This window comes from Cololabis saira, chromosome 18, assembly GCF_033807715.1.
Source record: "Cololabis saira isolate AMF1-May2022 chromosome 18, fColSai1.1, whole genome shotgun sequence".
Lineage (NCBI taxonomy): Eukaryota > Metazoa > Chordata > Actinopteri > Beloniformes > Belonidae > Cololabis > Cololabis saira.
Window position 1 is genome coordinate 9,459,608 of NC_084604.1, and position 16,487 is coordinate 9,476,094.

The window sequence follows — 16,487 nt, forward strand, 5'->3', positions numbered from 1 at the left end:
GAGCCAAATCTGGCGAGAGTGTGTTGCTCAGACAGAGACAGGTCTCAAACAAAGTTCATTTTCTCCTAATCTGTCGGTCTGAAAGTTGCCATTTTGGTGTCAGAATGTTCAGAAGGTTTGTGGATTTTGAAAAATGGGTCCCATATTTACTTAGGTTACTATGGGCTGAAGGAATTGGTAATAATCTGTGCTCACGTTCACTTTTCCCATAGCACTCAATAGACTCAGGACCTACTTCCTGTCTCCTAAAGGGGCGTGGCAGTCACGTGACACAGATACAGGAAACCCAACCGTAGTGGGCTGTCTCGTTTATTGAACGTCTCTGGTTCTACATAATTTCAAATCCCTATCTAATTTATTCCATACATCCACCGCTGCCACTGTAGCATCTCAGTTTGGTGTTGGTTCTGATTGTTGATTTCCTGTATATGCTCTCCCCTCTGAGGTTGGAATGGCTTTGTCTTAAATTGAACATATTTTGAATACACAGTAGGAATCAAAGAATTCAATACAATTTTATTTATATAGCGTCTAATACAACAGATTAGGGCTGGGCGATTTTGGACAAAAATAAAATCACGATTTTTTTCTCTGAAAACCCGATTTTCGATTTGGATTTTTTTGGTAAAACTACAAAAGACAATGGAATAAATTGTTTCAAATATTTTATCTTAATTTTTAAAGAAAAATAGCAAACAAATTTCCGTATTGGGAATGAAGTGCAATTGAAAGATACTGTAAATCCTCCTTGAGTTTAGTAAAGTGACAACATTTACAATTTTCTTGACCAAACAAAGCTGACTAGACGAGCTCTGTCTGTAATGCAGCCAGCTGCAAAAAAAGGAAAATCGATTTTCCGATTTTACTTTTTTTAACATCGATTGTGATTTACGGAAGAGTATTAGGGCCACTTAAAAAAAATAAAAAGAATTCTGAGAAAAAAGTCAGAATTCTGACTTTAATCTCAGAATTCTGAGAAAAAAGTCAGAATTCTAGGCCACTAAAAAAAAAAAAAATTATTCTGAGAAAAAAGTCAGAATTCTGAGAAAAAAGTCAGAATTCTGACTTTAATCTCAGAATTCTGAGAAAAAAGTCAGAATTCTAGGCCACTAAAAAAAAAAAAAAATTATTCTGAGAAAAAAGTCAGAATTCTGAGAAAAAAGTCAGAATTCTGACTTTTTTCTCAGAATTCTGAGATTAAAGTCAGAATTCTGACTTTTTTCTCAGAATTCTGACTTTAATCTCAGAATTCTGAGAAAAAAGTCAGAATTCTAGGCCACTGAAAAAAAAAATAATAATTCTGAGAAAAAAGTCAGAATTCTGACTTTAATCTCAGAATTCTGAGAAAAAAGTCAGAATCCATCCATTATCTATACCTACCCGCTTTATCCCTTGCGGGGTCACGGGGGTCTGCTGGAGCCTATCCCAGCTCATTTCAGGTGAGAGGCAGGGGTTACACCCTGGACAGGTCACCAGTCCATCACAGGGCCACATATAAACACACAAACCATGCTCACAACCACACTCACGCTCACACCTACGGGCAATTTAGAATCACCAATTAACCTACTACGCATGTTTTTGGACTGTGGGAGGAAGCCGGAGTACCCGGAGAGAACCCACGCAAGCACGGGGAGAACATGCAAACTCCACACAGATAGGCCCCTGCCGGGCCTGGGAGTCGAACCGGGGACCTTCTTGCTGTGAGGCAACAGTGCTAACCACTAAGCCACCGTGCTGCCCCCCCCCCAAAAAAAAAGTAAAAAAAAAAAAAAAAGTCAGAATTCTGACTTTTTTCTCAGAATTCTGACTTTTTTCTCAGAATTCTGAGATTAAAGTCAGAATTCTGACTTTTTTCTCAGAATTCTGAGATTAAAGTCAGAATTCTGAGATTAAAGTCAGAATTCTGACTTTTTTCTCAGAATTCTGACTTTTTTTTTTTTTTTTTTTTTTCTTCTGAGAAAAAAGTCAGAATTCTGACTTTAATCTCAGAATTCTGAGAAAAAAGTCAGAATTCTGACTTTTTTCTCAGAATTCTGACTTTTTTTTTTTTTTTTTTTTTCTTCTGAGAAAAAAGTCAGAATTCTGACTTTAATCTCAGAATTCTGACTTTTTTCTCAGAATTCTGACTTTTTTCTCAGAATTCTGAGATTAAAGTCAGAATTCTGACTTTTTTCTCAGAATTCTGAGATTAAAGTCAGAATTCTGAGAATAAAGTCAGAATTCTGACTTTTTTCTCAGAATTATTTTTATTTTTTTTTAAGTGGCCCAGAATTCTGACTTTTTTCTCAGAATTCTGAGATTAAAGTCAGAATTCTGACTTTTTTCTCAGAATTTATTTTATTTTTTTTAAGTGGCCCTAATACTCTTCCGTAGTGATTAATAAATCCGATTTAGATTTAAAATCCATTAATCGCACAGCCCTACAACAGAGGTTGTCTCTCGGCGCTTTCCAGAGATCCAAATCATGACCCCCGAGCGATTATTACATACACAACATAAACAATGGTAGATCAAAAAAACTCGCCTAGTGGGAGAAAAACCTTAAGCCAAACAGTGGCAAGGAAAATCTCCCCTTAAAACAAACTAGTGCCGTCTTGTCTGAACGGGTGAGAACAAATCAGTTTAAGCAGGTAAAATGATGGCACCTTCAACACTAGCTGCATAAAGCTACGTAGAACATACTGGGCCCTGAGAGACACGAGTCATTTGGGAGGTGCTAATATAGCTGGTCCTCTCAAGCCTTCAGAACCCGAGGGCCGACACCATCTGGACTTTCAGCCGTGTGGTTCAGTCACTGCAGCTGCCTCTTCACCTCACTGTTGGGGAGGACGGACAGAGCGTGGACGCAGAAGGGGGTTTAAGTGGGAGAAGATAACGATGTGGCTGTATTAAGAACCACGACTGAAGTGCAAGATGAGACTGCAGAGTTGTGGCAGGGAAGATGCGAGTCCTAAGAAGGGTGTGAAGTCTGCGTGGCTGGGAGCAAGAGAGGAGGATGAATTGCTTCTTCCTGAGCCAAACTTATTTAAAAATATGTTCCATTTATTGGCTCTGCTCGCTCGCCCCCCCCTGCCCTCCCATCCTCCCAACCTTCCCCCCCTCTACCCATCAGTGTGATCCCCCTCCTCCTTGAAGACAGTGATTTTCATTTTAGTTTTTTATCCCCAATCACACATCTCTGCACATTGTTCTGCAGTAGTGTGCTTTTAAGCTATTCCTGTACACATCCCTGCCGTCTCTCTCTCTCGACTTTAAGTCATGTCTCCACATCCTTAATAGTTCTCTGTCTCTCCTCGTGACAGCTCTTGTCTTCTTTTTCAGCATCTCTTTCAGGTCAGGGGTGATCCAGCGCTTGTTATGGAGAAAGTACCTCGGTGTCCAGGCCGGGTTAGGGTGGACTAAACGTAGACGTTTATATTGTCTTTTACATGCTATCATGGCACTGGTATCGTCTCTAGGTGGCTAACAGAGCAGATTTTCTTCAGCATCTGTGTCCACCTCAGTTTTGGTCAGAGGTTAGGCTGGGTTTGTATTTGGAGGTTATGAGTTTTCCAGAACGTACACTTACACCAGGATAAAACTGGTGAACTTCCTTGAGAGATGATATGAATGAAAACTCACAGCTAATAGTTCAGGATCTGGAGTGCAGAGAAGCACTCTCACAGCAACATGTCCAACATCTGGTACTAAGAAGTACTGCAATCACACCTTTGGTACTTTTTCCTCACGGAAAACTGGTAAAGTAAGGAGTGAGGAGTAACTGGTAAAGTAAAGAGTAACTGGTAGAGTAAGGAGTAACTGGTAGAGTAAGGAGTAACTGGTAGATTAAGGAGTTACTGGTAAAGTAAGGAGTAACTGGTAGAGTAAGGAGTAACTGGTAGAGTAAGGATTAACTGGTAGAGTAAGGAGTTACTGGTAGAGTAAGGAGTTACTGGTAGAGTAAGGAGTTACTGGTAGAATAAGGAGTTACTGGTAGAGTAAGGAGTTACTGGTAGAGTAAGGAGTTACTGGTAGAGTAAGGAGTTACTGGTAGAGTAAGGAGTTACTGGTAGAGTAAGGAGTGAGGAGTAACTGGTAGAGTAAGGAGTTACTGGTAGAGTAAGGAGTAACTGGTAGAGTAAGGAGTAACTGGTAGAGTAAGGAGTAACTGGTAGAGTAAGGAGTTACTGGTAGAGTAAGGAGTAACTGGTAGAGTAAGGAGTTACTGGTAGAGTAAGGAGTAACTGGTAGAGTAAGGAGTAACTGGTAGAGTAAGGAGTTACTGGTAGAGTAAGGAGTAACTGGTAGAGTAAGGAGTAACTTGTAGAGTAAGGAGTTACTGGTAGAGTAAGGAGTAACTGGTAGAGTAAGGAGTTACTGGTAGAGTAAGGAGTAACTGGTAGAGTAAGGAGTAACTGGTAGAGTAAGGAGTAACTGGTAGAGTAAGGAGTAACTGGTAGAGTAAGGAGTAACTGGTAGAGTAAAGAGTTACTGGTAGAGTAAGGAGTAACTGGTAGAGTAAGGAGTAACTGGTAGAGTAAGGAGTGAGGAGTAAGTGGTAGAATAAGGAGTAACTGGTAGAGTAAGGAGTTACTGGTAGAGTAAGGAGTAACTGGTAGAGTAAGGAGTTACTGGTAGAGTAAGGAGTAACTGGTAGAGTAAGGAGTAACTGGTAGAGTAAGGAGTTACTGGTAGAGTAAGGAGTAACTGGTAGAGTAAGGAGTAACTGGTAGAGTAAGGAGCCTGGGCATTGACTGGATTTATGGCAGAAAGATGGCGCCGCTGTGTATGGCTGGCCGTCTACCTCTGCTCTGTGTTTTACTCCTATTGCTGTTAATAACAGTTTTTGTTAAGAATGTGTCACCTCTGCTGATGTATGATCGCCAGACCTTACTAAATATACAGGATTCAGTGATCAAGCCTATCATCCATGGATGTAATGGACAATCAAAGACGCTCCCTCCGTTTTTGGCGTCTGTGCCCCACTACCTGCAGCGTCCACCTGTTCACCTGCCCCGCAAACGTTGCCACAGAAAGCGGGGGAAACGAAGCGGTGCACTCGTCCGACTGAGAGCCTACCTGGCACGGCCCTCAGCACATGATCCTCGTCGGCTTTCCTGGAAATATGATGGCTTGTTCGTGCGGCGCTCCTCGGAGATCAGCTGGCTCCGTTCACCTGTCCCGGGCACCGCCTCCCAACATCCCCGCCGCCCGCGGCGGGTCAGCGTCTGCAGACGGGGCTCCGTGCAGCAACACCTGCGACCCGTTGCTCGAGCATCTGAGCAAACTGACCGCACACCGATGCGCTTTGCTCTCATTAACACGAGGTCTGTTGCAAATAAAACGTTCATCCTAAATGACTTCTTCTCAACACGTGAGTTGGATTTTCTGTTGTTGACGGAAACGTGGATTAAACCAGGTGATGACAGCGCCTTCACTGAGCTCCTCCCCCCTGGCTGCTCCTTCCTCAGCTCACCGCGATCATCTGGCCGTGGAGGCGGAGTTGCTTCAGTATTCAGGGATGACTTTAGATGCAAGCCTTTCTGTGTGAATAACTATTCTTGTTTCGAAGTGCAGTTGTTCACAATAGATTGTGCTTGTCCGATCTTATGTGCTGTTGTCTACCGTCCACCTAAATATAGCAAAGAGTTTATGGAGGAATTCTCTGAGTTTTTAGCTGAGGTGGTTCCTAAATATGATCAACTCCTGATCTGTGGGGACTTCAATATCCACTTGTGCTGTCCTGATAAAATGGCGAACGACTTTAAATGCCTTCTGGCATCATTTGACTTGACTCAGTTTGTGGATGGGCCAACTCATGAAGCCGGGCACACTTTGGATTTAATCATTTCTCATGGGCTGCCTGTCACAATGGTGGAAATTTCTGAGACTCCCATCTCAGATCACTTGCCCATAATTTTCAGTGTCCCTGCTCCTCCACCTGTCAGTAAGCCTCCGGCTCCAGGTTCTCGCCGTCGGATTATTACTTCTTCAACAGCTGGGGAGTTTTCTGTTGCTTTTGTGGACTCTGAATTCTCTACCCTTAATAAGAGTGTTCCTCCTGAATGCCCTGACAGCTTTCTGTCATCTTTTTATTCTACATGCACTGGGATCCTGGACACTATTGCTCCTTTTAGGCGCAGGTCCTCTAAACCTAAGGCTGACCCCTGGTTGAATGGCTCTACCCGGACCCTCAGACAGCGCTGCAGACAGGCAGAGCGACGCTGGAAGAAGGATAAATTACATGTATCGCTTGAAATACTGAGGGACAGTCTCACTCAGTATCAGAGGGCTGTGAAAGAGGCAAAGTCCAAGTATTTATCCAATATTATTTCTACTAGTGGACATTGTCCTCGTGTGTTGTTTAGTACCATGAACTCTGTTGTGAACCCCCACACCTCTCCTTTGAGTGATGCTACTGTATCCACCTGTGAGGACTTTTTACACTTTTTTACTGACAAAGTGAAGTCTGTCAGAGCACTGAGCAGCTGCAGTACAGGCTCGGACCAGCCTGTTACTGCCTCACACTCTGTCGTGTTTGACCATTTTGATCCTATTTCTCTTTCGTCCCTCACTGATATTGTGGTACATATGAAAACTACAAGTTGTCCTCTGGACATTCTTCCAACTAAATTGCTAAAAGAGGTGCTTTCTACTGTTGGGCCTTCCATCTTGGTTTTAATGAACACTTGTCTCAGCTCAGGATGCGTCCCTGATTCTTTTAAACATGCCATAGTGAGACCTCTTCTTAAAAAAGCACATCTTGACGCCAGTGTTCTGTCCAATTTTAGACCTGTTTCTAATCTGTCTTTTATTTCAAAGGTCATCGAGAGAATTGTTTTTAATCAACTGCAATCGTTTTTAGAAAATAACTGTGTGCTTGAAAAATTTCAGTCTGGGTTCAGGACAAGGCATAGCACTGAGTCCGCACTGTTGAAAGTGCATAATGACATTGCCCTTTCTGTTGATGCCAAATGTCCTGTAGTTTTAGTTTTGTTAGACCTGACAGCGGCATTTGATACAGTGGATCATTCAATCCTCTTGTCTCGCCTTAATCAGTGTGCTGGTATTCGTGGCACAGCACTGAAATGGTTTAAATCGTACCTGACAAACAGAAGTTTTTCTGTAATGATCGGCGACCTGTCCTCCTCTGCTGCTCCTTTGTTCTGTGGTGTGCCCCAAGGCTCCATACTGGGCCCTTTATTGTTTTCTCTTTACATGTTGCCTTTGGGCTCTATCATAGCCAGGCACAACCTATCTTTTCACTGCTATGCAGATGACCTGCAAATTTATCTTCCTGTGCTTCCAAACAAAAGTGGTGCTCTTCAAACCCTTTATGACTGCATTGCAGAAATTAAAATGTGGTTGGGGCGAAATTTTCTGCACCTAAATGAAGGTAAAACAAAATGTATTTTCTTTGGTGATTCACCACACTCTGGTGATCTATCTTTTAAAGTAAAAACATCTGTGAGGAATCTTGGAGTTATTTTTGATAGCAGCTTAAAATTTGACAAGCAAATTGACAGCGTGGTCAGGACCAGTTTTTATCAGTTACGGGTTTTAACAAAAGTGAAGCCATTCTTAAATCGCGCAGACTTGGAAAAAACCATTCATGCTTTTATAAGCTCTAGAATTGACTACTGCAATGCGTTGTATGTTGGTGTCTCCAAGTCTTCTCTTAACCGTCTTCAGCTTGTTCAGAATGCTGCTGCACGCTTTTTAACTAGTACTCGACGTCGCGAACACATCACTCCGGTTTTATTTGCTCTTCACTGGCTTCCTGTTTCTTTTAGAATTGATTTTAAAATTTTAATCTTTGTTTTTAAAGCCCTCAATGGGCTTGCCCCTCTTTATTTATGTGAACAAGTGCGTGTTCAGAACTCCACTAGAGGCCTACAGTCCTCAACTCAGCTCCTACTGGAAGTCCCCAGAACCAGGACTAAACTCTGGGGTGATCGGGCCTTCTCGGTAGCTGGACCAAGGCTCTGGAATAAGCTGCCCCCAGAAATGCGCACCATCACTGACTTTGGGGTTTTTAAATCCAGACTGAAAACCTGGTTATTTAGACTGGCTTTTAATACATAGTATTGATGTGAAATATTCTTAATTTAATTTTAATGGTTTTATTATGTTGTTTTTAAATTGTTTTGTTTTAATGTGGATTTTAATGGAAAGCACTTTGGTCACCCTGTGTGTTGTAAAGGGCTTTATAAATAAAGATTGATTGATTGATTGATTGATTGATTACTGGTAGAGTAAGGAGTTACTGGTAGAGTAAGGAGTAACTGGTAGAGTAAGGAGTTACTGGTAGAGTAAGGAGTAACTGGTAGAGTAAGGAGTAACTGGTAGAGTAAGGAGTAACTGGTAGAGTAAGAAGTTACTGGTAGAGTAATAGTAACTGGTAGAGTAAGTGCAGCTGCTGTCATTTCCCAATATTCTGGTGTCCTCATCAGCACTCTAAGCTCATTCATATATTTTTTTTTGCCAGCAATATTACATTCCCCTTGATGACTGAAGGAAGAAGTTGTTTGAAGTTTCTCTTCCTCTTTCCATTTTGAACTTGCTCCAAAGGATTTTCAGTCTGTGCATTTGCTGGGCTTTAAAAAGCTCAATCAGCTGCTCCCACGTGTAAACAACTCTCCCACTATCATGGCCAATCTCATCACATCACATGTTAAAAAGCGGGAAAAGTACTAGCACAATTTCCTCAAGCAAGAAACACTTGTTTGGGAATGCACTGGGACTAATCCAAGGAAAGATTTACTGCTGCTGTACACAATTTACTTCAATGTTAACTGTGTAGAAAGGTGCATTAATACAGAAGTAGATCACACTATGTCTCATTAGTGGTGTGAGAAACAAAATCCCAACAGATGCATTTAGGTGTCCTGGAAGTGTTCACTTCACCTGAAACACACCGGTTCATCCATCCTGCTGTTGGCCAGAGCAGACATGCGGAAACGCCGGCTGCAGGTTTAACAAGCCCTTTGGCTCACTAAGCTCCTCTGTATCTCCCTGCAGAGTTACTGCTTCTCCAACTCAATAATCATCTTAAAAATAACTTCATTATAAATGACTGCATCTGAGTTTGGATTACGTCTTCTCTGAGGCCGGCCCTTCACAGAAATAACAATGCCTTCGTGTAAAAGTGCAAGAGGAAGAGCCATTACATTAGAATGTAGGACAACTTAATATTTTAAGGTTTTATTTGGAAATGTGCATTTATGAATTTTTAAAAAGGCCTAGTTCCACTGTATCGGCAGGACTAGGAAGCAGTGGAGAACACAGGGACTCACTCAGGCACACAGACTGTATGAAGGTTGTATCTGGCAGCTCCCGGCACGTTTACCATCACTCCCCAGTTCTCTAAAAACGACCAAGGAAAACTAACCAAGCTGCTGGCAACGTGTTTGAAGGATACTGTTTGGGCTTTTCACAGTCAGAGGGACTTGGCACTGACTGATACTCAGCACTGGCATCATTGCAACGATTTGAAAAAAATAAAAGCTAGCTACAGTGTAATAATGAGGAGTATCTGCAGATCTAACATGCAGTTACGCCAGTCATTATTAGTAATCATGTGGGCTAATTTCTCACCATACCCATGTAACCGTATATTTGTCATAACTGTCTGACTTCGATGAAATCAGCAGGTTAGATTAAAAAAGAAGTCAATAGTTTTAACTAATTTGTAGAAAGGATTGATTGGTTGACCAAGTTTTTGCCTTTTAAATGGCAAACTCTTTCCAACTTTCCTATTTACAGTGCACATTTCATTCAGGCCATGTGCAGTCTTTGTTAAGAAATACAAAAAGGCAAACTGACAAGTTTTCATTTATCTTCAATGTTGGCTCGCTTTTGTTGTTTTTTAGGCTTTTATCAAATACAGCTGTCTGCTCGGAAAATAATACAATACAATCTTATAAGAGAGACATTTAAATGAAAGCTAAATGTCCACAGCAATTATATTGTGCTGAAGAAACATTTTGAGCTCTTATTTCTCGCCCTCCTACTTAGACTTAGACTTTTAAAGTAAAACATCAATATCCTGTCAGCAAAAATAATTTTTCTTTTTACACTCCTACATGTCAGGGCTCTCAGGTCTAATTGGAGGCTGGCCCGACGTACCGTAGTTAACAATATCAACCCTTCAGCAGGTTAAAATCAAACACATTAACCCTTTTGTCTATTCTGCTCCATCTATTAAGGAGAAAAACATCATTAAATAGCAACACATATTCTCTCCTTCAGCTGGCTCAGTCTGCAGTGTTCAGACAGCACCGGCAGAGCCGCCTGATCTTCTGCAAGAGCCGCCTCCGCACCAACACCAATAGCCCTCTAATCTGTGACAATCAGATGACGCTAAACAACCATTTGTTGTTGAATTGGGCATCAGTGCAACCCCCCTCCCTTCAACAACCACTGCAGACCCCGGCAAATAGCTGGAAAAGTGGCAGAAGCAGGCACAGCAGAGAGGGTGACAGAAATAGAGTGCAGAATAATGGAGAAAAAGAAGTGTGGTAATTAACATGGAGGCTGGGGGCTGATGCACTGTAGAAAGATAAAGAAAGGGGGAGAAGTGAGGGTTTTGAGAAGAAGCATGTACATGACATGCAGAGAAAAGATGAGAAGATTAGGGCTCGATTTAGACAAAAAAATATTTTTTTAAGAAAAAGAATAACTTACAGAGTAAATCAAACTGTAAACTGTCGTAACAAAGTCAATAAAATCTTACAAATTCACAGAAATGTTCTCCTTTCTGAGTAAATCAATCTCACAGCATGTGCATATCAACTATATTATATTTGCTATTTGCTATATGCAAAATGTTTATTATATGCAAATCAACTAGAGAAGAGCATCCACTAATGCATGACGATGTGCCCCCACGTAATTGTTAATAGGAAGACAGGGTGGGACACGAACACAAATCTTAATACTAAATACATGTTTCCCAGTTGCAAGTACACATTCAATTCTTTCAGTCTGGCCAAAGCAAGTTTTCACCTTCACCGGTGAAAACGTGGATTCCTCTGAAACAAATCCACAGAGCAAATTAGGATGCTGCTCTATCCAGCGCCTCAAAGCTCAGGTGAGTCATTAAAGCGCAGAGTGAAAGCTGTGGATTAGAGCCATCAGAAAAGAGCTGCAGATTTCCAAAATGGCGCAGCTCTGTGTGGGCAACAGCGAGAAGGAACGGCACTGCAGCAGGAGAGGAGTGGGCAGGACTGAGAACCAAAACGGCTCAATCTTCAATACTTGCCGAGTATGGCATCTAAGCAAGACTAAAAATCTAAAAAAAAAAAAACAGTCCACAAGCATCGTCAGCAGGTGAAAAAGGGACAATCGTGGAGACTGATTAATCTAAACGGCAAATTTGAATCAAGACGGAGCTTTAATCCACAGATTTCCACTCAAGCTCTTGATCCAAGTTTAAATACATGTAGGGTTAACTCACAGTGAGACACTTTGCCATCTTCCCTATAGACCGTTTATGAGGAATTCATCCAACTATTTTGTGAAGTAGGATTTCTAAGTATGAAATTGAGCATTTTGGTGGGTCTAAAGAGATAAAGCTGGCAATTAACTGGACAAAAACACACCTTTAACGCCTAGCATCTACTTGATTATGAAAAAAACAGTAAATTAACTTAAAAATTGAAGCCAGAGCATGCACTTTAAGGAAATTCTGCATTTGCTTCATTTTACAGGATCTTTTTTGAATACAACCCATGTTATAGGTGATTCTGCTAAACATGTAGAAAAATCTACAGTGGGCAAAAAATAGTGTTTTGAAACTTTTCTAAATAATAATCAAAGACAGGTTATTATAAAGCATCATTTCCACACATGGGGGAAAAAATATTTTAGATGATCTTAAAATCATATTCTATGGAGATACATATTTTCTTAGCTGTGAAAAGAGACAGAAGGCATTTTAACAAACTCATTACTACATTTACGGTGTAACACTGCTTAGTCATCATCAGCTTATCTTTCTTTAATTAGCCAGTTTTTCAGACACACTTTAAATATAAATGTGACTCAAAAGTACATCTCACATTTGCAGGTTACATTAATTAGAAGTACATTTTTGCTCAAAAGGTTTATGTAAAATTAACTATTTCCTGCAGGCAAGACACTGGTAGATACTCAATCTGACAGCTGAAGCAACACATGCATTATTATTTCAAAAAAGAGAAAGAAAGCATAAGGATTGAAATAAAAAGGAAAACAATTGTAAATATTTCTCACTCTGACCCTAATGGAGTGTGATCAACCTTTTCTCACTCTGCACATGTATGACATTTGTTTCGGGCATTTGTCCAGGCCTTTTCCAGCTGCCGGTGTCCCTGTCCCTGCTTCTCTCTCGTGTCCCCTCGCCCCCTCTGACAGGTCAAAGCAGGGTTTCTGTTTCTGCCTCCACTGTCATCTACTGCCTTGCTCATGGTCATGACCGGAGGTTGAAAGACATGATTCATGTGATGACTTAAATAAAACGTATTTGCTTAAATTGCATGCTACATTGAGATGATCGTTGTTGTGAATTGGTGCTATACAAACAAACTGAGTGGATTTTTATTTATTTATTTTAATAAATCGAGTGCATTTAAAAAAAAAAAAGTTTCCTTTCTGATCCAGGGCTGTGCCAGCATAAGCTTATTGCCAAGGAAGCTGACTCACATTCCAGCAGGAAACACATCTCAGGCACTTCCTGCTTCCCCTGAGGAAGTGTGAAGTCAGACAAGGATGGAGTGAGACAGTCACATCCAAGACTCATGTTGGAGCACGCATGGACTTCCATGAAAACAAGAAAAACCACTTAGAAACATACAAAAATAGTAGATTATCTGCGTGTGTGTCAACATACAGTGATTGACACTGCTCTGCTGTTTTCCTAACACACAGGACATTAGGACAAGCTTATTCACACCAATTTCATGTTTTACTTTAACTAAATCTTTTTAAATTGAATCTGCATTTTCATTACTAATCATCCTGCTTTTATCGTGAGCTTATCTGCCATAAAAACAAAAATACTATTTAAATACACAAAAAATAGCTAAATTTAACAGATTAACACTATGGCCCCTCCAAACTTCTTTGGAGGGGTTAAAACACAAGCAACCCTTTCACAAGTGTATTACCTCCTGAGGTCTGAAAAACATGTTGCGTCTAATAGCAAACACGTCAAGTTCCACAGCAGCATCTGTTTGCACTACGGTTAACAACTTGAGCAAAGGTGGAGACAGTCTTGAGCAACATTTGACAGATTCAACATAATGCACCAATTTGCTGGACAGCAATAACCCTAGGTTGCTCTAAAGGCCATTGTCACAACCTATACACAGCCAAATAAACTGCAGCATTTGCTCTGGGACTGCTGCTGACAGGTAGGAAAGGGTTTTTGCCCAATTACAGCAAGAAAATGGATGAAGCAGGATAAGGCGAGCCACTAGACTACACCTAATGAGGACATGGTATGATTGCTGCGGGACTCAATTCTGCCCACAGCACGGCTGTTCCACTGGTACAGAATGGCCAGAATGAAGTATCAGAGAGCGCGACAGAGATGGAGAGGGAGAGATAATGGAAGTGAGAAGGATTGATTCCTCACTCAATGTGAGAGCATGTGGGAGGATATGAGATGCTGAGACCGACAGTGGGAGAGAGATGGAGGCTGAAAGTAAGTGAGTCGTCAGTCCATCAAACAAACTATGATTTTTACCGTGTTCTTGATCGTCAATCTGTGCAATCAATCCACGGTGGAATTATCCATAAGGAAATCAACCTTTCAAATCCGTCTCGTAGCATGCAAACACATCCGAGTCACTAGCACAACCACTTTGCTTTAGTCTAAGTGCTGGGATATTTGCTCACGGCAGAACAAAACCTGGAAAAAAGGGCAAACAAGTCAGGAAGGGAAGGCTCTATTCAGAGAAAATCTGTTTCCATTAACACAAGATTTAATGGGCCTCTGAGGACTTACGTCCCTATTAAATCAGATGAAATGTCTCAAACATAATACATCCTACACTGTACTTCAAGCAAACGAGTATTTGCCCTAAAGTAATTCTATTTTTAGGCGCTTTTGATGGCATTTTATTGTTTGTAATATCCTGGAAACACCGGGATATGCGTGGGCGCATTACACCATCACTAATTTCAGTCCCTTCAACAAGCGACACCGAGAGAAGCAGAAGCAAATGGTGCCACGGCAGCCGTTTCTAAAAGTCCCCAACAGCCTATTGTCCGAGAGTGAATACAGATCTAACCAGTATGTTCAATAGCCTGTAATCAGACGTCGTAACGCGATCATTGTTACTCATGGTTGAGTCACGATGAATGGATCTGGATCTAACAACATCTAATTATTCTCACAATCCCAACACCAAACTGAAAGTAAAACTCTTTAATCACGTGTGGAACAAAAACTAATGCTTACTTGGTCATTGTGTCCGTTCACAGCTGCTGGAAAAGGACCAAAAATACAACAAAGTAAATGGCCAAGTACAGAGCTTAGGGGGGAAGATGTCTGAACAGACAAAATATTTGGTATTTTGGCAGCTTTTTCTTTACCTGTTTCTTATTTCGAAGGCTTCAAGATCATAAAGGTTATTCATCTACTATCATTGAAAACAAATCGACATTTGTGCTTCACCACTTTAGTGCCCAAGAGGGACATGAATTAAATTTGCCACTATTTGTGTTTGTTAAAAAAGGGAACCACTTTCTTAGATTCTTAAGCCTGACTTAAGGTTCTAGGTTAAACCAACGCAGAGCCTACGCCGTTGCCGTGACACCGTCGTGAACCCTTCAGACTTCTCCGTCACTCCATTTCTCCGTGGTGCAGTACCCCCCGAGAGGGCAAGTTGATACTTTGTTTAGCTTCCGGTTTTTCCGGTCACAGTGAATCAAAGAAATAAGGACAACTATTTGCAAAAAAACAAAACAACCCGGAAAAAAAAAAAAAAAAAAAAAAAAAAAAAATCACACACACAAGAAAAGAGTGCTGAAAGTTCACTACTGCTTCACGAACCGGAACCGGAAATGCGTTGCTACCAAGCAAACCAATCACAGCCCTCTCGGTCTGCGTTGGGTCATAGTTACATCGTTTGGGAGGTGCAGGTCAGGCTACGGCGTAGGCTACGGAGAGACTCCCGCGTAGCTGCGTACCCTACGGCGTAGGTTTAACGCAGAACCATAATTCAGGCTTTAAACATCTTTTAAAGTCATATCACAAATCTGGATAGCATCTTTCCTTGTACACAGCCTTAGTGATTCTGACAATGTCTTTTATTGGATTAAAAACAATCTTTTAACATCATTTTTCCACAGGCATTCAGTTTTATCTCCATCTCATTATATTCCATTCTCTCGCTTTCTATTATCATCTCAACATCTCTAGTGTTTTTCTTTCAATCGTCCCACCATTTTTCCCCTGCGTTCCCCTCTCCCTCTCACACGTGTGAATAAAGTGATGTCTGTCTGTGTGTGTGTTTGTGTGTGTGGGAGGAGAGCAGCGTTGCTGGCTGGAGGAGGTGAGAGAGAAAGAAAAAGAATGCAAGAGAAATACAGAGAGAGAGAAGGAAAAGAATTTGCTGGATCAAAACATGCGGCTTCAGACACAGATGAGAGCCATTTTGAAGAGTTTACGTCAAAGCAGAGTACTCAGCGTTTCTGCATTTATATGATGATAGTTTTAGATATATTGCAATTATTATTATTGCAGGTATTATAATTAGGTATTTCCACATGACAATTGCTGTACCTTCTATCCTGCAACGTGTGTGATGTTTTTCCAGCAAAAGACTGACAAAAGCCAGTCAGGCGCCTTAAAGCTATGCTGATCTTTTCTGCGATATAAACAATTAGTCAGGTTCCTTTGGAGATAAACTTTGATTTATAGTAGACAGCATCAAAGGGTGCAGAACCTTTTGTGTCCCACTGCTGATGATTTTAGTCCTCTTGGACAAAATCTGGTTTTACTATGGGTCAATAAAGTACATGTATGATAGACTGTGGAGAGGGCTGGTGAAGGAAACACACTCACACACAAGATGCAAGATCAAAATGCAAATACATGTGGCTATCAGGTTTGGCAAATTTAGTATTAACCATTAATATACTATATGCAGACAACTAGGTAAAGAAAAAAAATATGGACGTGGAAAATATGTAAATGTGGATATTGTGTCTGTCTTTCCTGAGCTCTGTAGTACAGAAAGAAAACCGCTGCACGAAGCGCCAAAAACTACTACTTAAAAAAGAGGAAAAAACAAAAAACCCACAACTGGATAAAAATCAACCGTGACAATATCAGTACGTAACCACACCTGTGATTAGTTTGACCCCAATCATGAGTCAACTCATGGACAGCAAACCATCAAATCTTGTCAAGACGGTTAGATACTCACTGATGATGGCGGCGTCTCGTCAAGGCCGGCGGATTGAAGATGACACCCTAAAAGCTGAGTCGTGAACCTGAAACAGAGGGAGAAATA

At 41.1% G+C, this 16,487-nt stretch overlaps 1 protein-coding gene across 3 annotated transcripts in view; it reads right to left on the bottom strand.

Annotated features, from left to right (window-relative positions):
- Positions 1 to 16,487, bottom strand: part of sipa1l1 (signal-induced proliferation-associated 1 like 1) — a 112,374-nt gene that overhangs the window by 56,443 nt on the left and 39,444 nt on the right. For all 3 annotated transcript variants that reach the window (XM_061746425.1, XM_061746423.1, XM_061746424.1), the window contains one exon: positions 16,401 to 16,467. The gene's annotated coding sequence lies outside the window, so the exon portion shown is untranslated. The remainder of the gene's footprint in view (positions 1 to 16,400; positions 16,468 to 16,487) is intronic.